We start from the raw sequence: 26,633 nt of genomic DNA, 5'->3' as shown, positions 1-26,633 counted from the left end.
AGTGAATGAACAAACGAAGTCATTTTCCAGCTGTTTCCTTTTTAAATAGTCTCCGTGCTTCTTTCATCTTCTTTCCTTGTTCCTGCCTGCCTTCTTTTTTCTATGACATACAAATAACCTAGGACTCCCAGGGCACCGTCCCAACTCCGGCAGGTGATTTCACACGTGATGGGACTTAGCCTGCCACCGACTATGTGAACTCAGAGCTGGGTTTTGCCATGTGAAACGCATCAAGGGCTCTACAAAGGCAAACCAGTGAGCTCTGCATCCAAACCAGATGGAGCCCAAAGATGAGAGAGGATTATGATGTAGCCAGCAGGGAGGTGCACTAGCACCAAGCAGAGACTTCAAGGTCAAGAAGTGGCTCAAGACAGTCCACTGCAGTGACGTCGGAACATCAGAGCTAAACCCGGGCACGGCTACAAATCCCCCTCAGAAATCAGCCCTGGCTCGATGGCTTGTTCTGCCCTTCATGTCACATTTCTGGGCCTGCAAAGTGGGCTGGACGGTACAGAGATGAATGAGACCAGAGGGCTGACGGTGCGGGGCCTGCAGGCAAGGCCATGCGGAAATGAGTTGTCACCCTACAATGTGGCAAGGACTACTGCAGAGACATAACGCACAGATGGTACAGAGGAGGCGGAGAGATTCTCAGCGGGAGCGACATGACTCAGGGTGGGTTTTGTAGAGTGGAGCCAAGATCAGAAAGGGACTTAAGAATATGAGAACAGAGAAGAGGAAGCAAGTTAGAGAGACCGTCTCAGTCCGTCTCCAGTCCCTGTCTGAGGCGGGCACCACCTCCCCCAGGCATTTCCCTCCTTAAGAGACTTTGAAGGCACCGCAAACTTAATGTTTACGGCAATGTTGATCTTTGCACGTATGAATGGGAGTTTTTCTTTAAATGTCAAGAGACTTAATCATTGCATATCTTTTGGCATAAGGTTAAAGAGAAGAGGATGTGGAAATCATGCCATTGTTAAGAGAGATTTTTCACTTCGTTTTATAAAATGGAATGCGTTTTCAGAAATTGTATGCAGGCTGAACAGCTTATATTTCCTCTGTCACAGAAGTAGCTGAGCAGAGTGAAGCATTCTGACTTTAATTCATGAAGCAGGAAATCTTTCGTGGCAGATCCTGGTGAGTTTTCAGTCTGGCTGCTGACAGATAGAGAAATGCGTTTTCTACAGTTCCTTCCTCTCCAGGCTATGTCCTGCTGCCCACGTTCCTCAGAGCTAGCAGCAGGCGCTCACAGAACGTGGGCCCGTGGCTGGAAGAGCTGCGGTTGGCTGCACGGCAGCCCAGAGCTGGTGAAGGGCTTTCTTGGCAGCATGTCATGGTCACATGGTGGCTACATGTAGACTGAGCGTCACTCACTGAGACAGATTTTCTCTTCCTACCCTTCTCCTCCACCTTTTAAAAACATTTAGCATTTTCTAAACAAGATTGGGCTTAATCCAAGGTAACGCGAGATAAGGGTGCTGTTAAGTTAAGAGAGAGAGAACCAGGAAAGGAAGGAGGAAAGGTGGGGAAAGACTGGAGGTAGGGGAGGAGAGGATGAAGAAACCAGAGAAGCGAAGAGTTAAAAAACAAAAAAAGGCAGGGATAAGATAGTACTGAGGATTGTTGTGAGGACTAAGGACTGCTACCTCAGGGCCTTTGCACATGTTGCCTCTACCAGGAGCTCTCTCTCCTCAGTGTTCTCACTTTCTCAATTTACTTCACATGTCACTTCACAGCAAGGCTGTCCTTTATCTCTGGATATAACACACACTCCTTTCCATTGCTCTCTCGTTGCGTTACCGGTTCTATTCTTCTTCACAGGCATTATCGCCATCTGCCATATTACATATTTATTGTTTTTTCTTCCCTCAAAGGAATGTAAACTTCACCTGCACAGGGACTTTTGCTTTTTCTTTTTTTAATTGCTATAAATTTTTATTTCCACTTCAAAAAAAAGAGGCCTAAGCATTTCCAAAACTAATTACTACAGAGTAAGAGCAACATCCTATGAGAAGAAATCTTTTTAATAGGATTATTTTACTTAACTAATATAAACATCTGAAACTCTTTGCACTGTATAGTATTTTTTTTTGTCAGTGATTAACTCAGCTCTGTCTAGGGCATTTGCATAACATCTTGCAAATTATTAGAGTATGTTGTCTGCCATTTTCCTTCTTTTCTTTTAATTAAGGTATGATTGACATATGACATTATATTAGTTTCAAGTGAACAATATGATTTGATATTTGTATATATTGCAAAATGATCATAACAAGTATAGTTAACATCCGTCACCATACACAGTTACAAAAATTTTTTTCTTGCAATGAAAACTTTTAAGATCTTAGCAACTTTCGAATCATGCGATACGGTATTAGCAACTATAGTCACCATGCTGTATGTTACGTCCCTGGGACTTAATTATTTTATAACTGGAAGTTTGTACTTTTTGACCCCCTTCACTCGTTTTGACCACATTTCACCCCCCATCTCTGGCAACCACCAATCTGTTCTTTGTATCCATGAGTTTGGGTTTTTGGGTTTTTTTTTGGATTCCACACGTAAGTGAGATTGTACAGTATTTGTCTTTCTCTGTCTGACTTATTTCACTTAGCATAATGCCCTCGAGGTCCATCCATGTTGCTGCAAATGACAAAGTTTCGTTCTTTTTTGTGGTAGAATAATATTCCGTTTTATATACTACAATGTCTTTATCCACTCATCCAACAGTGGACATTCAGGTTGCTTCCATATCGTGGCTACTGTAAACAATGCCACAGTGGACATAGGGATGCAGATATCTTTTCAAGTTAGTGTCTTTGTTTCCTTCAGATAAACACCCAGAAGTGTGATTCCTTGATCATATGATAGCTTTATTTTTAATTTTTTAAGGAACCTCTGTGTGTCTTCTTTGGAAAAGCATCTATTCGTATCTTCTGCCCATTTTTCACTTGGATTGTGTTTTTTGCTATTGAGTTGTATGAGCTGTTTATATATTTTGGATATTAGCCCCTTATCAGATATATGATTTGCAAATATTTTCTCCCATTCATTAGGTTGCCTTCCATCTTGTTGGTGGTTTCCTTTGCGGTACAGAAGCTTTTTAGTTTGATGTGGTCCCACTTGTTTATTTTTGCTTTTGTTGCTTTGCTTTTGGTGTCAGATCAAAAAAATCATCACCAAGACTGATATCAAGGAGGTTACTGGCTATATTTTCCTTTAGGAGTTTTATGGTTTCAGGTCTTACATTCAATTCTTTAAACCATTTTGAATTACTTTTTGTGTATGGTATAAGGTAGTGGTCCATTTTCATTCTTTTGCATGTGGCTGTCCAGATTTCCCAACACCATTTATTGAAGAGACTGTCTGCACAGAGACTTTTTCAAATTCATTTCTTGCTGTATTCCAAGCATCTAGAACAGTGCCTGGCATGTAGTTGGTATTCAACAAGTATTTGTTGAAGGAATGAATGAATGAATGAATGAATAGGAAGTCTAGGGACAGCTTAAGAAAATAAAAAACCTTCCTCCTTCCCCTCCCATTCTCACAGTGTCTCTGGGAAGAATGAGAATTTTGATTTAAAATCTTTATCTCCTGAAGGAAAATTGTTTTTATTTGCTTATAGGTTGCACCTTACCCTCCTCTTCAGAATTTGTCCCTACCAGTACCCCAACTCCCTACAGACAGAGAGAGAGAGAATTCGAGAAAGTGCACGTGCCATCAAAGGAATCCTCCTTTCTTTCATGGCCATCCCTTTGGGGCAAACTTTGTCTGCGAGGCAAGGACAATGATGGTTTCCTTCCCACCTCCCAGAAGAAGACGGGGCCGGATCCAGTGATGAAGGATGAGCATGAGGTGAGGCAGACCTCACATCGCAGAGAACCTAGGGGATGTTATTTTCTCTCTCCTTTCTAAAGCCTCTGTAAAAAGCTCCAGATTTTTGTTCCTGACTTGTGACTGCTGTAAAGAATATAAAATCTGAGATACTGTGACTCCCACGTGATTTCACCTCTGGCTACGGGCGTGAGACAGCGGTGGGCGTTCTGTGGGTTTGCATCTGACGCGCAGCCTTGGGGACGAGGGCGGACAGAAAGGAGGATTAGCTGATGCATCGGTGCCTCCAGTGGGGTTTGGGGCTTTGTGCCCCGTAACCTTAAGCAATTCAGGCAGGGAAAATTGGAGGGACTGATGAAAAGGAACCGCAGGAAAATGAAGTGGAGGAAGATGCAAAACTGAGGGAGAGGGAGAACAAGAAAAGAGGCGACCCATGCTGTCTTTAACACACGCTAAGCCGAGCTGCTACCCCATCTTCAGGGACCAAGGGAAATCTTCAGCTTAGTTTGTGGTCAGTTTAGATCAATGACCCTCACATCTACACTTGCAGCAACCTTTAATCGTCTGATGGCATTTTCTACCCAGCATACCTTGTGTTGGTATAAAGAATTTGTTACGTTATAAAGAATTTGTCTGATTTTTTCCCCCAGGTTCCTGGCATGGAGCTTCTAACACCCTTGGGATTTCCTGAGTGACAGAGGTGCCTTTTTGTTATTTACGAGCCCCTCAGATCTCTGTGCCATCATGATGGTAAGGAGGTGACTCATCCTGGCCCCTAGATAGCTTCAGAATGGGAGCCTGGTCACCAGGAATCGACCGTGTGATTGGAGGGTTGGGTCTTCGAGCCAGCTCACCCTCCAGGGAGGGAAGGGGGCCTGGAGAATGAGTTTAATCCTGGGGCCACTGATTTCATCAGTTGTGCCTGTGTGATGAAACTCTGGAGACCGCAGCTCGGTGGAGCTTCCTGGTTGGTGACCCCTTTGATGTGCTGGGAGCGCGATACACTCCCCTTCCTGAGCAGAGGGCATGGGATCCGCCCAGACCTCGCCCTGTGTGTCTCTTCATTTGGCTGTTCCTGGTCTGTAGCCTTTGTGATAAAACTACTCGTAACACAGGGCTTTCCTGAGTTCCGTCAGTCGTTCTAGCAAACTGTCAAACTTGAAGGCGTCATGAGAACCCCTGAATTTATGGACCATCAGCCAAAGTGCAGGTGGCCTGGGGACCCTCTGAACTTGGAGCTGGTATCTTAAGTGGGGGCAGTCTTGTGGGGTCTGTGCTAACTCGAGGAGGTTAGTGCCAGAACTGAATTGCAGAACACCACTGGGTGTCAGAATACCCTACCTATTTAACTTAGCATGAATGTCACCTCCTTGGTGAAAACGTCCGTGACTACAACAAAATTAGGCGCTCCGTCTCTGTCCTTTCGTAGCAATCTGTTGCAGAGGCATCTATTACAGCACACTCCCTGTTTTTGCACACACATAATTTTTCTGTTAGAAGTCTGCTCCCCCTCCCATCCAGGCTCCTGGAGGGCAGGGCTGCGTCCGGCTCCTCTCTGTATCCCCAGCACCCACACCACGCCTGGCACACAGGAGTCCCTCAACAAATGTTACAAGAGCAAAGGGATCACGAAAATAAACGTTTGAGTCATCAGCCCAGAGTAGATAACTAATGACGGAAGACTGAACTTCCTGTAACTTCATTTAAAAAAAAATCACCTATTTTTAAATAACAAAGTTATACATACCAAGTAAATTTCTTATTTCTGACCACGAGCCCCAGAGCAAAAACACATCCTTCCTCAAAAAGGGATTCTGGATTGTGGGGCACCACAGGCACGTGGGATAAAATGCGAAGTGGAGCTTCAGCTGTGTTTCTTTAATGAGATGGGAACGCCTCGGGGGCAGGTGGTACCTATTTCAAATACCTCAATGTGTTTTCAGGTGCTGGAGCCAGGTAAGGAGATAGAGTGAACAGTCCTAGGGAAATTACCCCAGCCTGGTCCACAGAACAGACTCAAAGCTACTCTGGAGAAAATGCCAAAATTGTAGGGAAAATCAACAAACCTTTTCGTTAGTTCTTAATCATCAGTGCTGCAATTCAGTGTGGTTGTACACAGTTTCACAGCCAGCCCAAGCTTTCATAAATCCCTTTGCACATTCCATCTCTTCTTAGCCCAGGGCCCTGGCCCCGCTCTCAGCAGGGCCTCCTACCAGCCGTCTCTTAATTCATCCTCCTGGGAACAGCAGTAGCAGCAGCCAGCTTTCTGCGTCATTAATCGGCTACAAGGTGGAAGGTGTGAGAAGGAGAAAGGTTATATTCTGGACGCCTTTGCGGCCTCAGGTTAGACTGGGATGGCTGGTCTCTGGAAAGGGACCAGGTTCCAGAGAGAGCAGGTAGGCAACTTAGGGGCAGAGGCTTTCGAGACTGTGTTCCAGCTCCGTGAAAGAGTGAGGGAGAGAGTGCTCAGGGGATGGACCCCACAGGGAAGGCTGCATCTGGGGATGACTAATGCAATTACCCATTTGGAATTTAGCTTGGGAAGCGAAAAGAAATAGACCAGAGGTGACAAGCTTAAACATTCTTTTGTTTGTTTCCAGTCCTCTCCTGGTCAGGAGCTGGGAAAGGAGCTGGGGTTGGGGAGTGGAGAGAGGAAGAAGGGGTTCTAAGAGAGCGGGTAGATGAGGCACCAAGTGTGGCTAATGTGAGTAACTTGGGCCCAAGGGCAAGGAGGGTGTGAATTGTGAGCTCCCCAGGTTTATGAAGGCCGTGGAAATCACGGATGGGGGCAGGGAAAGCAGGAAGCAGCCTGCTTCTCTCCACTGAGGGTGGGCAAGGGGGGCGCAGGGTAGCCCTCCCCTCAGAGATCAGCGTCCCTGCTTGGGAAGACCTGATGTAAGAACTGGGCAAAGAAGCCACCTGAAAACTGGCCTAATTAGACCATCGGCTAATGAGTAACAGCTATGTGGGGGCTCTAAGCTGTGCTGGGGCCCCCGCCTCCTCCCAGGCTGGACATTCTTACCACTAGAAGGTCAAGAGCTGTGCCCTTTAATTCAGGTTCTTCCATCAACCAGCTCCTTAACCTTCTGAGGCTTCCTCTGGAAACCCCTGTCAAGGAGCGCGCACCCAACTTGAGCCGTGGTGGGGAGAATGCCCTGATCCACACAACCAACTAGGCATTTTTCAGATCTAGAAAGACTGAGAAAAGGTCCCAGCCAAGAGGAGCCTGAGGAGACGGAACATAGTGTGGTTCCTGGAACAGAAAAAGGACATTAGAGGGAAACTGAGGAAGCCTGAATAAAGTGTGGACTTTAGTTGATCATAATGTATCAATATTGGTTCATTAATTGTGACAAATGTACCATACCAATGTAAGAGGTCAATAACAGGGGAGACGGGGTGCAAAGCATGTGAGAACTCTCTGTACCGTCTGTGCAGTTTTTCTGTAAATCTAAAACCATCCTAAAATAAAAAGTCTATTTAAAAAATGTGTGTCACTGATAGTATGGGCTTAAAGATGAGATGCACAATATTCTCTCTCCTTCTCTCTCTCTGCATATAAACAGGTACGTTTTCCATAATAAACATGATGCTTTTGTAATTAAAGAGTAATTTACAATAAATTGCATATTATACACTATCTGGAAGAAGAAAGGATGTGGAGTCGCCATTTCCATGAACATTTGCATGAATTCATTTATTAACAACATGTGTTAAGCGTGTGTATATTTGAACCAGACCTTCTCCTAGGGATACAGGATAAAGCGCAGTCTTCACAGGCAAGAAGAAGCTGGTGGCCTAGGGGAGAGCTGACGCACCAGCCCACAGTTGTGAGACAGCGAGCCCGTGAGACAGCGAGCCCGTGAGCCAAGCCCAGAGTACGGAGGCGACGTGGAGGAGGGAGCGCCCAGCTCTGCCAGGGGCTGGTAGAAGCTGATAGTGCGGTAGGTCTCGACTTAAGAGTTTGAGCTCTGGAGTTGGACAAGTCCCTCAGAACCTCCTAAGGCTATTCTGAGAATTAAATTAACACAGTGACGAGCACAGGATAAGCTGGCTCCTCTTACATGGAAGGCTTATTATGTGCCGGGGACCGTCGTACGCACGTTAGATCAGTGAAACTCATCTAAGCCTCACACCCACCCTAGAAGGTAGGTACTATCATTTTTCTCCGTTCTGGAGATGGTGAAGCTGAGGCACCAAGGAGTTAACAATTTGCCTGTGGATACCAGCTAGTTCTGGTGGAGCCAGCCCAGGACCGGGGAAGTGCAGCTCCAGAGTCTGGGCACTGATCTCCACTGCCAGCTGCCTCCTGCTGTGGCTAATACTACTACTGTTTTGAAGAGTGGGAAAAACCAGCAGGCAGGCGGGGTGAGGAAAGCGGTTATAGGTCTTACAACTTGATGGCCTAGACGCAGGAGAGGCTCACAGAGGCTCAGATGTGATGCAGATCTGAGGTCTTCAGCATTTGGCGGAAGGTGAGTTCTCCAAGCTCACAAAACGGCCCGGAAGAGCACCCAGCCCAGTGATGGTACAGGGCATCCTAGAACCCTGAACCGAGTTCAGCAGGAACCGTCCTAGTCGGTTCAGGCTGCTATAGCAAATTACCTTTGGCTAGGTGGTTTAAACAACACACATTTATTTCTCAGAGTTCTAGAGGCTGGGAAGTCCAAGGTGAAGGTGCTGGCAGATCCGGTGTCTGGCAAGGGCCCTCTTGCTGGTTTGCAGACAGCCATCTTTTCTTTTATCCTTACATGGCAGAGAGCAGAAAGCAAATCAAGCTTTCGCAGATCTCTTCTTCTACGGGCTCTAACCCTGTTCATGAGGGCTCCAACCCCCGACCTAGCCACCTCCCAAAGCCACAGCTGCTAACACCATCACATTGGGGTTAGGATTTCAACATAGGAATTCGGGGGGCCATGAGCATGCAGTCCAGAACAGGAACTATCTATTATAGCTTGTATCCTGGGAAAGGAGCGGGGACCTATCACTTTTGAGTGACTATGACCTGCCAGGCACTTGTGCAAAAACCATGCGGCAGGTAGAAAGATGCTCAGTTGACAGGTAAGTAACCTGGGCTCTACGAGTATAAGGAACTTTCCTGATCACACAGCCGGTAAATGTGAGAACCACGCCCTAGAGCAGACACGGGAGGCGAGGTGGGGGGAGCACAGTGAACACAAGCTGGGGCCTTCCAGTGGGGGCTGAGCTGTGCTCATGTGAATCATAGTGGGCCGCAGCCCCTGCTGGACCACCACACTGTCATTTGTATCCCCTCCCTCATGCTGGCTCAGGCTCCAGCCCTAGGATGATGGTCTTGGGTAAGTTCTAAGATTTTAGGTCATTTTTGTTTTTCCAATTTTTTCTTTATTATCTGTATTTTTATATTTTTCTTCCATGAATATAATAGATATAATAAATTAATAAAGATCCTGCTCCTCTACGAAGCAGATGAATATGTAAATAGGTAACTATTGTATAAGATGGAGTAAAACTCAAGAAGTAGAGGCCTATATGAGCCCAAAGATAAAAGCGACTCATTCTGCCCGGAGAAATCAAAGATTCAAGGGGGAGGTGATGTTGTGCTGGGCATTAAAAGATGAACAGGATTCTGATAAACTAGAAGGCCCCTGGGTTGAGACTGCAATTGAGCTAAGGCCCAGCACCGTGCTGGGGTACCATATGCTGAGAAATCCAAGGTTGTAGAGGGAGGTCGAGGTGGCCAGCCCCAACCTAGGCCACCAACGATGCCCACCTCTTGGTACTCAAGTGCTTGTGTACTCCCTTCCCACATGGTACCAGGGTCAGTCTGCGTGCCAATAAATACAGCAGAACGGATGGTGTACTGCTTCTGGGATTAGATTATAAAAGAACTGTGGTTTCCATTGTGGTCGCTCTGTCTCATGCATTATCTCTCCTGGATCACTCCAGGGGGGGATGCTGCTGCTGTGTTGTGAGCCGCCCTGTGGAGAGGCCCACGCAGCAAGGAGCCACAGCCTCACTGGCACGAGAGTGACCAGGAGATGGATCCTCCAGTCCCTTCAGAGGACTGCTCCTAGCTGACACCTTCTCTGTGACCTCATGAATGACCCTGAGCCAGAAGCACCCAGCTTAGCTATGCCCAGATGCCTGACCCTCAGAAACAGTTCAAAACAATAAATGTTTATTGTAATTGAGGATAATTTGTTATGCAACAAAAGATAACTAATGTAGGTGTAGTGGAAGCTAAAGCTGAGAGTGAAGGTTTTTTTTTTTTTTTAAAGATTTTATTTTTTTTTCCTTTTTCTCCCCAAAGTACCCCCGTACATGGTTGTATATTCTTCGTTGTGGGTCCTTCTAGTTGTGGCATGTGGGACGCTGCTTCAGCGTGGTTTGACGAGCAGTGCCATGTCCGCACCCAGGATTCGAACCAACGAAACACTGGGCCGCCTGCAGCGGAGCGCGCGAACCTAACCACTCGGCCACGGGGCCAGCCCCCTGAGAGTGAAGTTTGAGTCCAGATTATAACCAGCCTTGAATGCCCTGTCAAGAGAGCGGACTGATCTGTAGACCTTAGGGAGCTGTTAGACACAATTGGGGAGGAAACATTGCCATATGGGTTGAAATAAAACTCCGAAAGCTGCGTGAGGGATGAACTGGAGTCAAGTCAGCAGACTCACACAATAGTCTGGGTGAGAGACAGTAGGGGCCCGGAGGAGGCAGTGACAAGGGGGAGAGGAAGAAGGTGGCAGATCAGAGATATCCTGGAGGTACGACGGCAGGGACTTGGTTACTGATAGAGAGGTGGACGGTGAGGGTGGGAGGTGTGTCAGACTCTGGGTTGTGCAGAACAGATGCCCCAAGCAGGGGTGATTTATTGTTACTGTGCTGGGTCACTGAGGACAGAGGAACAGCCATAAAAGAGGCCACCACAAACATTGTTTAGGAGCTGAAGTAGCTATTGAGGAGGTTGCCCTGCCACCCGCCAGCGGCAGCTGCTCATTGATCGTCTATTGCTCTATAACTTGTTACTCAGGACTCCTCTGACTTGCTTCCTCTTAGCTTCCACAGGCTCGTGTGTCACAGCCTTGTGATACACGTGACTTCATGATATCTGCCTACGATCTTTCCTCTGCGTCTTTTAACTCCTCCTCCCTACTGACTAATTGACTTGCTCTCTCAATGTCTAGTTCAAACTTTGGGAGGGGAGGTCTCAGCAATTTAGCTTATATCCATGTCTCTGTGAGGCAGCGTCCTCAGTGGTTTGGCTGCTGGGGCCTCTGGTCTAACCAACTGTGGCCAAGGAAGCAAGGTCACGTGGTACTGGCGGGGCCCCCTGTTTAGAAGAAAGGTTTTGGAGAAGGGCTGTGAGCATGACAAGCTTTTTGAGGCTTAGTCTACACAAAAACTCTCAGAGAGGACTACAGAGTTTCCAGCCGGAGTCACTACAAGAGCGGAAATAAGAGAACAAACGATAAGCAGCAAGTTGGTTTGGTGGATGGAGAATTCGAGGTGCATGCAGAAGAGACAGTCACAGAGGGAGATAGTCAGGAGAAGTTGGAAATTCAGGCCCAGAGTTCAGAAGAGGTCAGCCTTAGGGAAGAAGATTTAGAGATGAGCACCAAAGTGGTCACAGAAGTCTTCAGAATGGGGTACCTGGATGGGGGAGATAAAACTGGGTCACCTCTGGGGATGGGAGGGATGGGGAGGCATTGGCTGATCCTTTGTCCTTCTCTACAGGAGGCTGAAGAGCTCCTCCCACAAATTCTCAAAGACTTATTATATCAGTGGGCAAATGGCTTCCCACTTCACTCTCTGCCCCTCAAAACAGTACTGTCTGGCCCTTTCTCAAAGTACCAGAACATGGGAGTCTGGATCTGGCAATGCCCACTGCCCCTCACAAATGAGCTGAGACAAACACTGCAGTAATGCTCATATATTGAGGCATTTTTGCTGTTTGATCTCTCAGCTAGGAAACTGACACACACATGGTGTTAGAGACCACTCTCAGGAGATTATGTAAGCAACAATTCCTAAACTTGGAGAATTCATGCAACTTTGCAAATTAGTTTGAACTCTTTTCTCCCTCTTTCTCCCGCAGGTTCCTTTCCTAAGAGGATATAATTAGTAGCAAAGCCAATAAAATCTGGATTTTTGCAAATGCATTCATCAGCTGGTACCCAGCAGTGTTGAATGACTATTAGCCCTCTTTGAGCAATGGCCACTCACAGTTTGGAAGGCACCTGCATTTTCTCATCTCAGCAGCCCAGGAAGGATGACTGTTGGTAGCCAATTATGTCCCTCATTTAAAGGCAGAACCATTGGGCACACACCACCCATTCTCACCAGATCACACAAGCGGCCATTCTCAGATCCAAGGGCTTGCTGCAAGGGAGAACAGAGCTCAGATGCTCAGTTCTCAGTCGGTGTGTCTGGACAGCCTGGGGCGGGTGTAGAGAGGGAGGACAGGACTGTCGAATCTCCAGCTTGCTCTTCCCTGCACAGACTATCCCAAATACACATCAGATCTCTCTTCTACCTCCAGTAATCCTCCATGAATCTATATCTTTAAAAAAAAACCAGTTTGAATTTAACTTGGAATATGGGTAATCTGTAGCTGTATCAGCCAGGATAGGCTGGATTAGGCTGTGGTAACAGCCCTGAAATCTCAAGGGCTTCAACCGCGAAGATTCATTTCTTGCTCATGTGTCATATCCATTTTGGATCAGCTGTGCTTGAGCACTGTGTTGCCTTTACTCTAGACACCAAATTGGTGAAGCAACCTTTATCTGGAACATAGCTGGCGTCATGCTAGAGAGAAAAGAGACCTTGGCAATCACAAGCTGGCTCTTACCATTTCCACATTGTGGGAAACAACTCACATTACTTATACTCATTGTATTAGCTATCTATTACTGTGTAACAAATCACTCCAAAACACAGTGGCCTAAAATAAGAACCATTTGGTATCTCACAGTTTCTGTGGGTCAGGAATTCAGGCCATGGGGTTCTGCTAAGGTCTCTCATGGGGTTGCAGCTGAGGCTGCATCGCCTGAAGGCTTGTCTGGGGCTGGATGATCCATTTCCAAGGTGCTTTACTCCCATAGCTGGCAAGTTGGTGCTGGCTATTGGCTGGTCCTCTCCACATGCAGCTCTTCATGGGGATGCATTAGTATCCTCACATAGTGGATGACCTTCCTCAGACGAGCGATCCCAGAAAGGAAGGCAGAAGGTGCCATGACTTTTTTAACCTAGTCTTTGAAGTCACACATTGTCACTTCTGCCATATTCTATTGATCACGAAGGCCAGCCCTGACTTGGTGCAGAAGAGGATTACATACGGGCATGAATACCAGAAGGTGAGGATCACTAGGAGGCACTAGGCTACCTCGCTCACATTTCTTTGGCCAAAATAAGTCCTGTGGCCAAGGCTGGCATCAGTGGGATGACAATGCACAGCCCTTCCATGGAGAGGGAACTGAAATATTTAGTGAGCTGAAATACCATCTGCCACGGAAGCTCATGGATTAAGTCTGTCTCTCTCTCTAGCACATCACTAACTCAGGGAGCTGTCTTTTTCCTGCTGCTGCTTCTCAAAGTTCTTGCCTGTACCAACAGCACAGCCTAATCCCGCTCAATTATTTTCCTCAGTGGGCTTAGGGACCACTTCCATGAGAGCCATGGAAATGTAAAACCAAAAAGTCTTCGGTGGAATGAAGAAGGCTAAAGATCACTGGTGTGGTGACTCGGAGGCCTCTTCCTGTAAGCCAAGGTTTTGGGAAGGTGTGCTAAGGCCGGCTACATCTGCGGAGAACAATTGGACAATTACCGCAGGGCCTCGAGGCAGAGATGGAGGAGCTGGAAATAGACCACGGCAGACTCCCGTGTGCTGGCCAGGAGCAGCCAGGCGGGGCTCTTGGGGTTCAGGGCAGGAAAAAGCAGCAAATCAACCAGGAAAACACAACATTGGAACCAGGAGGATGCAGACCTTGAAGGCCATGGCAAGTGCAATGTTCATGTGTCACGTCAGGAAGTCAGGAGTCAAGGGGGCCAAGGACCAGATTCACAGCACCCAAGAGACCTCCGTTCTCAGATAAATTCCTGTCTCAGATCTTAGAATAGTATTGCCCTTGACCTTATCTTATAGACACATCCCCTTCACATTCAGTGTGGCCCAAACATAATTAACAAAACTAAGATTGTGGTTTCTACAGTTGTTATTACAACATTGATTTCTGTAATTGTTATTACAATACAAAGCTCTATCAGGGGTGCTCAATAAATGCTTATGGACTGTTAACTATCGCCATCAATTTTAAAAACAAAATATATTAGAAAATGTAGCAGTTCAGCATTGCCAGGGATCTAGGTCCTGAGTTTTGAGTTTCCCTCAGCAGCCAAAATTCATGACCTCACCAATGAAAGAAAACTTGGCGAGGCAGATTAGAGGTGGCTGCAAATTTGTTATACTCCTTCGGTTGCGAGATGGGGTTTATTTCCGCCTCCCTTTGGATCAGGGAAGGCTTGGCAGCTTTGATTAAGAGCATGGTGGAAGTGATGCTATGCCAATTTGGGCCTGGCCAGTAAGACCACTGACAGCTTCTGCCTTGGTCTTTTGGAGCCCTAAACTGCAATGTCTGACTCCCCTACTGGAAAGACCATGTGGAGAGGTCCTGAGAGGACCTGGAGTGGAAAAGGGGCCCATCTGAGCCCACTCTGCCTTCCAGCTGGACCCACCAGGATAGCGACAAAGCTGTCTTGGATCCCACAGAACATCCCATACCAAGTGACCTCCTTCTACCGCAAGGAACACAAACCCAGCTGAGTCCTCCTAGAATTCCTAGCCTACAAAATCATGAGATATAATTAAACGTTGTGGCTTATTTTTTTTTAATTGAAGTGAAATTCATATAACATGAAATTAACCATTTTAAAGTATATTATTCAGGGGCATTTAGTACATACACAATGTTGCGCAACTACCACCTTTATGGAGTTCCAAAACACGTTATCACCCCAAAAGGAAGCCCCATATCCATTAACCAGCTACTCCCCATTCCTCCCTGCTTCTAGCCCCTGGCAAACACCGATCTACTTTCTCTCTTTGTGGATTGACCCATTCTGGATATTTCATAAAACTGGAATCATACAGCATGTGACCTTTTGTGTCTGGCTTCTTTCCCTTGGCATAATGTTTCGAGGTTCATCCGCGTTGTAGCTCATATCAGTGCTTCCGTAGCTGTGTTTTGGGCTGCTAACTTTTGGGCTTATATGTCACACAGCAGTAGGTCACCAGAACATTCAGTTTGAGAGTTAAAGCTGTAGATCTTTTTACCAAAAGTTTCCTGATTTGAAGCCACAGAGCTAAGGCTCCTCATGGAACCTCCTATACATGAGTGTACTTAGTTTATATTTCCACATCATTCTCTCCTTTCAAAAGTAATACAAAGGAGCAAAGAGGAATACGGAGGTGGGAGGCGGCCATGCCTGCCTACGCAATAATAGCTTCAAAGAAATAACCGGCTCTCAACCCAAGGGACCCTTGCCTTGACCATGCCTACAGACGTCAGGTGCGCATTTGAGAAAACACACACTTATTTATGTATTAGAAATCACATTAACTTCTCAAGCTCTTACCTTTTACTACTTATTTTTTATCTTTTCAGAATTTTGGAAGCTGGTTTAATGTAACTTAATTTTAATGTTCTATTACATTTCCAATAGTTACATTTTCTTTTCTTTCCTTAGGGTCTTTGGAATGTGAAAGTAAGAACACGTTGTAACAGGTATATGGCAAATTTTCACCCAAAGTTCTTTTTTTTATTGATGTATAATTGACATACGTGATATTAGTTGAAGTAGTGCTTTAAATGAGAGGACAATTACGAAGTGTCCTTACTGTTATTAGCCCCAAGACGTGAGGTCCACAAATCTGGCCACTTCCGTCTGTTACAATGGAGCTGCATGGAAGGCTGGTTGGGCAGTCATGTTTACTGCTTACCACTGTGGCATCAAACGAAATTAGAGGAGCCACCTGCGGGCAGGTTGAGTGCAATTCCCACATGGGATTCAACCAGGAGGCTCCTGGTCTCCTACTCTCAATCTACTCCCCAGGTCAAGAAAGGATAAGGGGCAAGATGGAAAACTTTTGGACTATAACTTAAGATAATGTAACTTGGAAGCTGGCATCTCCTTAAGACCCTTTTAAAACAGCTAAGCAACCATTGCCCACCCTACCTCAGGTGTGGGCCATTCCCGATGGTGGTGTCATGGTGGTATCCAAAACTCTGATTCTCAGACCACTGCCTGCCTGGCAGCAACAGAATCACCCAGGGAGCTTGTAATACGGTCTGCCGCCTCCCCCTCTGGTAACTCTGACTCTGTGGGTCTAACATGGGATCCAGAGGATGTGTATTTTTCCAAAAGCAACCCAGATGATACTGATGCACAGCCTGATTTGGAAACCACTGGTCTAGATAAACATCGGTTCGATTTAATAGATTAAAACCACATGCTAAGATCATATGATGCACCCGACGTATATCAAACCAACTGACACACGGAGGAGTCAATGTTATTTATACTAATGCTGAGTAATAATACTGCCCTTTGAACTAGGAAGAAGAGAACAGACACCCACAACCTTTATCAGTGATTGTGTGTACTTAACAGAAGCTTAAGCAAAAAAGGTGGTTTACTATAAGAAAATAGGGGTGTCCTAAAGAACGCAAGGTCCAGAAGTGATAATCTGGAATAAAAAACTAGAGGGCCATCAGGAATCGAGGTGTCTTTATACCACATTTTAAAAAAATCTCTGCTTTTGTCATTGCCACCCTTCTTTCTCTGCAGTTTGGCTATCTCTGCTTCTCTGGACACATGGACCAAACATAGAAGCCTTGGTCACTGGTTGTCCACACTGCTCTGTGCTTGTTTCACAGACCGGCTGGAGCAGGCAGGGCTTGCCAACTGGTGTTCTATAGCAGATATGGCCTGCAAATGAGTTTGCTTTGGACGTACTTTTTTTTTTTTAATGAAAAGTAATTTCAATGTTGTTAAATTGTGAGATGTCATATAAAAACCTGAAATTTTATCTTCTTCTGTAAACATCAGAAAACCTCGCACACTGGCCTTCCATGCAGCAAAAACTGGCTGGAGTTGAGTAACACCATCCCTCTGCATAGAGTGTGTGCCTGGCACCGCGCCCCTGTTCTCCCCGCTCTGTACTGTACCTGTCTTAGTCAGCTGCTATAACAAGAACTCCAGAGACTAGGTGGCTTAAACAAAAAACATTATCTCTCACAATTCCAGAAGCTGGGAAGTCTGAGATCAGGGTGCCCGCGTGGTTGAGCTCTGGTGACAGCCCTCTTCCTGGTTTCCTCACATGGTGGGGAGAGAGAGAGGAAGCAAGCTTTCTCGTGTCTCTTCTTATAAGGACACCAATCCCATTCATGAGGACTCCCCACCCTTAGGACCTAATTACCTCCCAAAGGTTCCAGCTCCAAATACATCACGTTGGGGATTAGGGTTTCAACATATCAGTTTGGGGGGGACACAAACTTTCAGTTCATAGCAGGATCCCTGACCCCAAGATCATGGGTCAGATGCAGCCTACCCTAGACGTTGTGCTGTTGGTTTCCTTGCACCTGGCTAGCATCGCTCATTGTGTTACCTGTTTGGCCCTTACAGGCATTTGAATTAGCAACTCCACTGAATTTTCTACGTGCATGTGCTAAACTCCCAGAAGAAGAATTAGATTGGCCCAGTTTTGATCATGTATCCACCCCTGGTCCAAGCAGCTTGGCTATGGTGGGAGTCACGTGGCTCAGGGCCCATTCAGCAGGACCTGTGGGAGCAGAAATTCTGAGAAGGGGCTTGAAGGCAAGTTCTCCAGGAAGACAGCACAGGGCGGGAGGAAATGGTTGAGGGCTCTTGTACAGAGGATTCATGCTCTTACCCTTCCACATTTAATCTGGTTTCCCTTATGCCCAGGGCACAGACATTTGCAGAAGAGTTGACAGAGTTTATGGGTGCAATCTCAGTGGGTGCACAGTGCAGAGGTCTGGGTGGGTTTTTGTTTTGTTTTGTTTTAATAAATGCTACAATGTAAGCTGTGCAAGGGCAGGAATTTTGTCTGCTTGGTTTTCTGATTTATTCTAGGCACCTAGAATAGAGGCTGACTCACAAACGTGATCTATATACACATGTGAACAAGCGAATCGATGAGCTGAGGCCGTCATATGCTGGAAAGTGCCCTTGAAATTACTCGGAAAGTTTTTAAAAGTACAGACTTCCTGGTCACATCTTAGACCTACTGAAATAAACTTTCCAGAGATAGGGCCAAGGAGTCAACATTTTTCAAAACCCATCCCAGGGGATTCTGATGAGGGGGGTTATTTGAAAAAAAAAAAAAAGTTAAAAAAAACCCTGCAAGATCTTTTCCAAGGTTTCAAACTCTTTTCCAAAATTCTGTGAAAAGCAGAAGAAAGGAGATAGGTAGAAGAAACAGGGATAAACAGAAAAATTAAGAACAAAGGAAATAGAGAAAACAAATTTTGAAGCTTTTCAAGCCAGCATTTTTATCTAACATTGTTTATTTAGTACAAGCTAAAATAGCACGTTGGATTTTAAACAACCCTGGAAAAAATTTCTACTATTTTCATTGTGAAAAACCAAGCAGTCACTTTATAATTTGTAAAAATTTCACTTTCAGGTGAAAGTTTTGTTATAATAACTGTCTAAGAATGTCTAATTGGTCAACGAGATTATGCGTTGAGTCTTGTCTTGAACAAAACTTGTATTCAGGTATTAAACTTTAAATAAGTGTGAATAGTTATTAAGGCTGAAAATTAATCTGCCCTCAGTTGGCCCACTGTGGTTTGTACAGAGGCACAGACAATGCATGCTATGGCCTCAGTGTTGGCGTCCTTGTGGCAGAGTGTGTTTTCAAATGATGCTGCTGAATCCACAATGAAGCACACACTGATCACGTGAACCCCAGAGAATGTCTGCAAGAAGGTCACTAGCGTTTTTAGGCAGTGATAAAAATGGAGTTCTACATTCTCAGCACAGCCTGTGAGACGGCGAGGTTTCACTTCCATCACAACACACATGCAAGGGCACTGGGCACGGGAGTGGGGAGGGTTTGCCTTGCTTGGGGTAAACTTCCCCACATCCCAGAAGGCTGGGGAGCGCAGGCTTGGACAGGAAGTTCGCAAGATGCTGAGAACTAGAGTCTGGGTCACAAGGCCTCAAAGTCAGATGCAAAGGTTTCAAGCAGGCATCTGAAGAGGTGGCGGTGGATGCAGGACTTTCCAAGGGATCAAAAACAGTGACCCAGGACCGCGGGCATTTGACCTCTCTCCCTCTTTTCTCATATTGTATGTAAGTACGAGCTGGCTGGAACCCTATACAGCATTTGTGTTAAAAAAGCATCTGCATGTATATGTGTACATATTTGCTTCCTTATGCATAGAGAATCTCCGGAAAGACACGTAAGAAGCAGGTAATAATAGTTGCTTCTGGGAAAGGGAACTGGTAGCTGGGAGGTTTACTTTCCATTATATCCTATTGTGATTTTGTATGTTATATCATATGATTATTTATCTATTCAACAAATTTTGTGATAATTTAACATTGCACCCATGGGAAGAATGTACTGGAAGTTGACTGGAACCCAGAGTTGGCGCCAAGCACTGAGAGCCCGACATTCTAAAGAAAGCAGCCACACTGGGGGACAGACACCTTCCTCAGGATCGCCAGTCTGGCCCTGCTACCCCCTAACCTAATGCCAGCATGTGTCTCCCCCAGGTTGATAGGAGGGAGAGAGAGTGAGGGTCATCGGGAGCGCAGGCCAGAGGTGATCCGTCCCTTTGGTGGTTGGAACCTGGCTGGCCGGCCAGCTTTCTGGGGCTGGCTCTACAGCCCAGGTGGTCTCAGTCCCCACCTTGACTCTGCTCCTCTCCTCTGCTGCCAGCCTCAATGTGTGCAGCACACAGTCTGTGACCACCTCTCCTCTGGAAGGCAGACACTGTGTCCTGTTCGTCATTTAACCCCAGCCCCCAGCACAGTTCGTGGCCCATAGTGGGTATACTGTCTGTTGAATGAATGGACAAGTGAATAAATGAATGAATAAATGACATTAAGCTCTTTACTGTCCAAAGTTCCTAGAGAAGAGAGAGATGTTTCCCTCGAAGCTGACAAATTTCCTGACACTATCCAGTGTTTGTAGATGGGGCCTCACAGCCTGTACAACTCCTTTGCACAAATTAGGAAAACACTCTTCTGGGCAAATGCAGCCCCATCGGCCACAGCTTGATGGCAGAGGAGCTCTGGGAGGAGGTAAATGTGCCTTCCTCTGGCAAGACAGCTGGATTGCTGAGCTCAGGTTAGATTTTAAGCCCTACCCATCCGTGGGCTGGGCACCTCTGTGCAGGGCCCAAACCACACAATCTTGTGTGGCTACAGAATTGCTTCCCTTTCCTCCTCTTCTCTGTTTTGCCACCTCGTTCCTCCATTCTCCTTCTCCACCCCGGCTGTGTACTTCCCCATCTCCTCCACCCAGGGGGTCCCTCCCTGGTCCTCTCTACTTCCTCTCTGTAACTTGATTCACTTCTCAGTCTCTCTTCAAGAGTGACTTTCTCTTCCATGTTTCCTGGCTGTTACCTTCTCTTTTTTCAACACATACTATATGCTAGACACATTTTCTCATTCTGCCCTTGTGGCACCATATTGAGGAAGTTTGCTTACCCCATTTAACAGAAAACGAACTGAAGCTCAGGCAGTTTATATAATTTGACTGAGGTCACACGAGTCTTAAGGAACAAAGTCAGCAATTTAACCCAAATCTAGGTGACTTCAAAATGTAAGTTCTGGCTTCTGCTTCTGGCTAAGATTGAGTAACAGAGACTGGATTTCATCCTCCTGTCTGAAACAGCGACAAAAAAGAGAAAAAAATACGTCAAACAACAGTTTCAAGACACTGAATATCAGGTAATGAAGGACCATGATCCTGGGAAACGGGAAAGAAATTAATGAGCCCTGCAATTACCATCACTTCCTGCCTTGAGATGGTTTCCAGACTGTGACACAGGGAGGGGAAACTGAGGCAGAGCCCAGTGATTTCCTGGAGTTGAGGAGACAGACTGAGTCCGGGGAGATCAAAGCAGCCAGAGTGCAGAGGATAAAATACGAGAGAGGAGAAAGCTGCACAGAAAGAGAATCCTGGAGATCTGCAGAGGGAGGATGCTGATCAGGACCCTGGACACGGGGAAGGAACCTTCTGCAAGGCTTAGAGGGAACAGAGTTTGGTTCTAACACAGGACCAGGAGTTGTGCCTGAATTGTGATTTGTCAGCCAGACTGGGTGGAGCCCTCAGGAAAGTCTTGTCTCAGGAGCGGGGAATATCAGCACTAGCTTGAGCACTGCTCTGGACTCAACTGACAAATCATAAAAGCTAGACCCCCCCAAAATCAAACTGTTTCCAAGTAACTGCATCCCAGAACAAAGCTCAAGAAGATTTATAGTAATACATGAATATCTAGCACCCAACAGTATATAATTCACAACGTGTGGCGTCCAACGAAAGATTACTAGGCAGGCCAAGAGGCAGGAAAACACGACCCAGATTGAGGAGAATAATCAATCAACTGAAGTTGACTGGCCCGCTCCAGAGCCAACACAGATGTTCAAATTAGCAGAGAAGGACATGAAAACATGTAGTAAATACTCAGTAGATTTAGCTACTATTATTATTCAATTTCATCCTCCAAAAACGTTGCCTCAAAGAGGGCATTCTCATTCACACTAAGAGAAAGCAAAGCTGAGGCTCAGAGTGGTGGAGAGGCAAAACCAAGTTCCCAGAGGGAGCTACCCACAGATCAGGGGCTATGATGAGTTCCTTCACTTATATGTTGCCTGGGAGCAGACCCACAAGATACAGCCCTGCACCCCACCCCACCTCAGCCTCCCTTCTGGTAGTCAAAGTCTCTCCTCTTAGCCTGGGCTGAACACAGAAGGATAAGCAGTGCACCAGCTGCTCCAGTCCCCAGAAGTCATTGGAGCTACCAGGGAACCTCTGGCTTCTTCAGGTCAGGCTGTGCTGTGCTAAGGCAGCTTCTGGAACCAGTGGCCTGCATCCATCCAGCCCCAGCTGGACACTGATTTTCCCTGGGGTAGGATGAATGCGAAATTTGATTGAAGCTCTTATCCCAAAATGAGGTAGGCTGGGAGGGCCTACTAGTTTTAGTACCTCTTGATTTAACATAAATTTGCAGTAAAATCCAGGGGCTGGAGCAATTTGGCAACTCAGCATTGTTTCTGCATCACTTACCTATGAGCTTTGGTTAAAGGATCTTCACATGTCCTGGCACTGCAAGCATCCAGGGAGTTAGGCAGCAGGAGCCATCCAGAGCTAGATGCTATCATCAGCCTGGAGGGGAAAAATACAACTAACCAAACAAGCAAATGAACAAAAGAGAGAGAGTATTTAGCTTAAAATACTGATTTGTACAATTTGTAGAAAGGAGTGAGAATCAATTAATATAACCAATTACAATCAAACCCATCACTGAAGGCATTGTGCATATGGAAATATATTAAATGATTAGTTTTAATTTATTTTGACTATGTGTTTCTTTAGGAGCATCAGGTATACTGGTAAAAATTCACGCCACTAGCCCCTGTTGGGCCACTGGAAACCTATCCAGTATGGGTTACACCTTGGCCTTGAACACGGTTACTCCTGTTACTATATCCTGTTACCATGATTATCTCAAAAAGAACACCCCTCTTGCAGCTTGTGGCCCACTAAAACCATCAGGCCTTTCTCTTATGTTATGTCTGCTTTTTACAAGGAGTTTGCTTCCTTATTCAGTAGACATTTTCCTCTCCATTTTTAGAAGATAATATTGCCTTCTATTCAAATCTTCACAAACAACGCTACTCAACTTATCCTCTGGAAAAGTGATGAGCGTACTAAAAGTCCATCATCTAAATCGTTGATGAAGATCTTCGATGTTTCGAGTCAAGCTCTGTGGGCAGTCCTTAACGTTACCTGCTTTTGTTGATGGCTTCAAACCAATTGGATACCCTCTAACACAGTCTTCCCAATAATTCCAAACTAATGTGTCATTAAATTTTGGGGGGGAGGGGAGGATGCATGAGTATGGAGTTACTCTTAGATTTCTATATAGCTCCCATTGTTTGCAGATTTTTATAAATAATATTTTATATATATGCATATTTCTATTATTTTTAATGTACCTGAAGGCTATTATGAGTAATAAATCACAAGTCCATTTAAGATTATTACTAAATTCATATGGGATTTTGATCATTGTGCATTTTCTCAATAAATAGATATCCTAGAGTGCATTAGCTACATTTGCTAGAAATCCTGAGCAAGAGTGTATATGCCCAAAGTTTTTCATTATGATTGTGTTTATAATATCCCCAAACTTGGAAATAATCTGGCTATAGGTTGTTAAGTAAATTATAGTACATAATACAATGCTATATCCTTCAACTATTAAAAATGGTTATATTTATATTTATTTACATGAAAAAATGTCTAAAACATTTCCAGGTGATGAAATATTGTTTTTTGTTCTACTTCTTTAATGTTTGTAGATTTTTTTAGAAATATGAGATATAGTTTTTCAAAAGTAAAGGAACTATTTTGGAGGGTTCCTACATATTAAAATGTTCAGTATAACTTGGATAAACCACATCTTCCTAGTTTGGCTATAAGAAAAACTTAATAAAATCCCAATTTTCATTGTATATCTGTTTCTTGCCCTTTATATGACCCATCACTCAGTCATGGAAATACATTATTTTGGCATAATTTGCTGATTATGACCTACTTTGTGTGGCTTTCTTGCAGCTGACATACTCATCCATTCAGCCTTCCATATGTGGAATTCAGACACGTGTACTCTGCTAACAGGAGGATGTTTCGAACTCTCAGATGGGAGTGGTGCCTGCCAGCCACTTCATTCAGTTCCAATAGCAGCATTTTTGGCTCTGCAATTGTTTTGGTTGTCAATTATTTGAATTTTTTGTTATTTTATAAAAAAATAGAACATTAGAGACTTCTACTTAAACCTGAGTGTTTGAACACAACTTTTCATCTGTTTCCTCCTAAAACCCAACTAAAATAACACTGAAAAAACAAAAAGGTATAAACAAACAAAGAAAAAGAATATGACAACAGTTTAGAGATATCACTAAACTTTTGGAAGAGGGACAATGAGGCAATGAGTGGTTTCTGACTTAGCAGAAGAGAGAATTTACCAAAAGAGCATACTTATTCTACTGACAGAATTAAGGAATTCAAGACGACAGGTAGTTGTAAAGGCTTAAACGTGGGATGGAACGCTCAACTAGGGTATTGGTTGAAAGTCTACAGAAAGAGCAGTCAGACCCCCAGGTCTCCTCCTTCGGTCTAAGTAGCTGTGTGGCATCCCTCCCTGACCCCAACAGCAAGGAAGTGGTTGCTGCCCAGGGATAGACGCAGAGCATCTCTGAACTTAGGGACACCTAGCGCTGCTAAAGGTGGGGGGAAGGCACCAAATTGAAAACAGAGGGATTAACTGAAAGTCATCCGAATGAATGGTAGGCACCCCCATATTCTTTGCTTGAGTCCCAGAATGCTACCACCTAGACATATATCTTGGACCGACCCACCACTCTCAGAAGAAGTTGAGAAGATTCCCCTCTGGGGAAACTGACCATCCCAAGAAAAAAGACCTACGGATACTGACATTTGGGGGTCTCCGAATGAACAGTAGTTTCTTATGGTTAGCACATTAGTTAACAATTCTGCCTGTGCACATAGAACTTTCAATCAGATTTTCAGTGTCTCATTCTTAAATATGAATTGACTACCAGATATTCGAGGAAATCCTATAACTCTAAAGACAAAAAAACAAAATAAGCAAAAAAAAGAGATCTTAGAAGAAAAAAAGACAATTCAGGGAGCATAAGTAAATTTCAAAATAAGTATAAATAACACGTTCAGACATATAAAAATATTTTGCATCTATTAAGTATGAATATGATGTCATGGAAAAAGAATGTTTAGAAAATGAGAAAGAAAATACTAAAACCCAAAATTAAAAGCCCAATGGAAGAGCTGGAAGACCAACTTGAGAAAATATTACAGAGAGAGGAAGAAAAGAGACAAACAAATAGAAAATAGAAGAAAAAAGACAAGAATTTAGATTAATCTGTGAGGTACAAAAAATTCCAAAAAGATGAAGAAAGAATAAAGGAGAGGAATTATCAATAAAATAATAAAAGAAAACTTCCCATACAATAGGGGGAAAGAGAAGATTTGAAAAATTTCCAGGGAGAAAAAATAAGAAAGATTCAAAGGATCAGGAATTGTATTTCTCAAAAGCAATGCTAGAAGCTGGAAGGCTTTGCAACAATGCCTCAAAATTCTGAGAGAACATTATTTCCAACCTGGATTTTTATTCCCAGCTAAATATTTAATTAAGTTAGAGGGTAGAATTAAGACTGGTTATGGTCTCAAAAAATAAAATAAAAAGTATTTCTTGTGTACACATTCTCTGGAAGCTACTGGTGAATTTGTTCCAAAAGAATGAGGAGATAAGCCAAGCAAGAGGAAAATGTGGGCTGGCGAAAGGAGAGGACACAGCACAGGAGCGGAGTGAGGGGGCTTCTCCGGCTGCTGGAAAGGGAAGCCCCAGGATGGTGGGCTTCAAGAGCAAGCGGTGCGGGGTGGACGGATGGCGAGGACCCTGGAGGGAGAGATTCAAGAATAGGAAGAAACGTAAAACTGATCAACTTACTGATGTTGACCATACTGAGAAGACTATTGTATTCCTCTTAGAAAGTTTGGGGATGAATTAGTAACAATTACCTGGAAAACTAAGCAAACATAAACCAAGATAGTACCTGGGAAAAAAAGTAGTACCTGACAGTAAATAAACTCAAAGTTGACTCAGTGGTTCAATTGTGACATGTGTCTACCTAGCAATAAAATGTCAATTCTGATTTTTATGTTGGTTAGTATAATTCTGAACGTTGATTTAATTAAAATAATAGTGACATAGCTCTACTGGTAGACAGAAAACGAGGAAAGATGTATATGGTGGCCGGGGACGGGGGAGAGTGGCAATGAAATTCAATCCTCCTCTTCTATCATTTGAAGGAAATAATGTCCAAAATAAAAAAAATTGGGGGCCAGCCCATGGCGGAGCGGTTAAATTCCTGCGCTCCACTTCAAGGGCCCAGGTTTTCTCCAGTTTGGATCCTGGGAGCAGACATGGCACCACTCATCAGGCCATGTTGGGGTGGCATCCCACATGGCACAACCAGAAGGACCTACAACTAGAATATACAACTATGTACCGGGGCGCTTTGGGGAGAAGAAGAAGAAGAAAAAAAAAAAGAAGATTGGCAACAGATGTTAGCTCAGGGCCAATCTTTACAGAAAATAAAATAGAAAAATTGGAAAAAATTAACAGTTAAACATATTTAGAAATGTAGGAGTAAAAAGACCAGAAGACATAGCTAAAAGATTTTTATATGGTTGGCACTGGGAGCAAGCATTGGAATGGGGAGAGATGGGGCATATGGGTATATTTTTTAAATTCTAAAACTTATAGTACTATTGAGTATATATGTACACACGTTTTACTTTGACATACATAAAAAGTTTTTTAATGACTGGAGAACAGAGAAGGAAAGTGCTTTTATTAATGATAGAAGTCAAAGTTCTCATTAATTTAACAGACTTGAGACAAAGATGAAAATCATTGTGCTGAAGGGGTTAGTCTTTAGCCTAAAACAGATGT

The 26,633-nt window shown here is 44.6% G+C and overlaps 3 long non-coding RNA genes across 3 annotated transcripts; 2 read left to right on the top strand and 1 right to left on the bottom strand.

Moving 5' to 3' along the window:
* The first annotated feature begins 216 nt into the window (after positions 1 to 216).
* Positions 217 to 7,286, top strand: LOC123280854 (uncharacterized). Its single transcript, XR_006520113.2, has 3 exons — positions 217 to 1,137; positions 3,626 to 3,855; positions 4,485 to 7,286. It is a non-coding gene; the product is annotated as an uncharacterized lncRNA (long non-coding RNA).
* An 11,102-nt stretch (positions 7,287 to 18,388) lies between these two features.
* LOC139042036 (uncharacterized) lies at positions 18,389 to 23,809 on the bottom strand. The gene is made up of 4 exons (XR_011498233.1): positions 23,673 to 23,809; positions 22,139 to 22,237; positions 20,557 to 20,734; positions 18,389 to 19,903 (listed from the first exon to the last, which is right to left on the bottom strand). It is a non-coding gene; the product is annotated as an uncharacterized lncRNA (long non-coding RNA).
* Positions 19,067 to 23,987, top strand: LOC139042037 (uncharacterized). Its single transcript, XR_011498234.1, has 2 exons — positions 19,067 to 19,191; positions 23,693 to 23,987. It is a non-coding gene; the product is annotated as an uncharacterized lncRNA (long non-coding RNA).
* Positions 23,988 to 26,633: the final 2,646 nt, after the last annotated feature.

The sequence above is a fragment of the Equus asinus genome, chromosome 25 (assembly GCF_041296235.1).
Source record: "Equus asinus isolate D_3611 breed Donkey chromosome 25, EquAss-T2T_v2, whole genome shotgun sequence".
Classification (NCBI taxonomy): Eukaryota; Metazoa; Chordata; class Mammalia; order Perissodactyla; family Equidae; genus Equus; species Equus asinus.
This window is presented reverse-complemented; position numbering and strand designations above follow the sequence as displayed.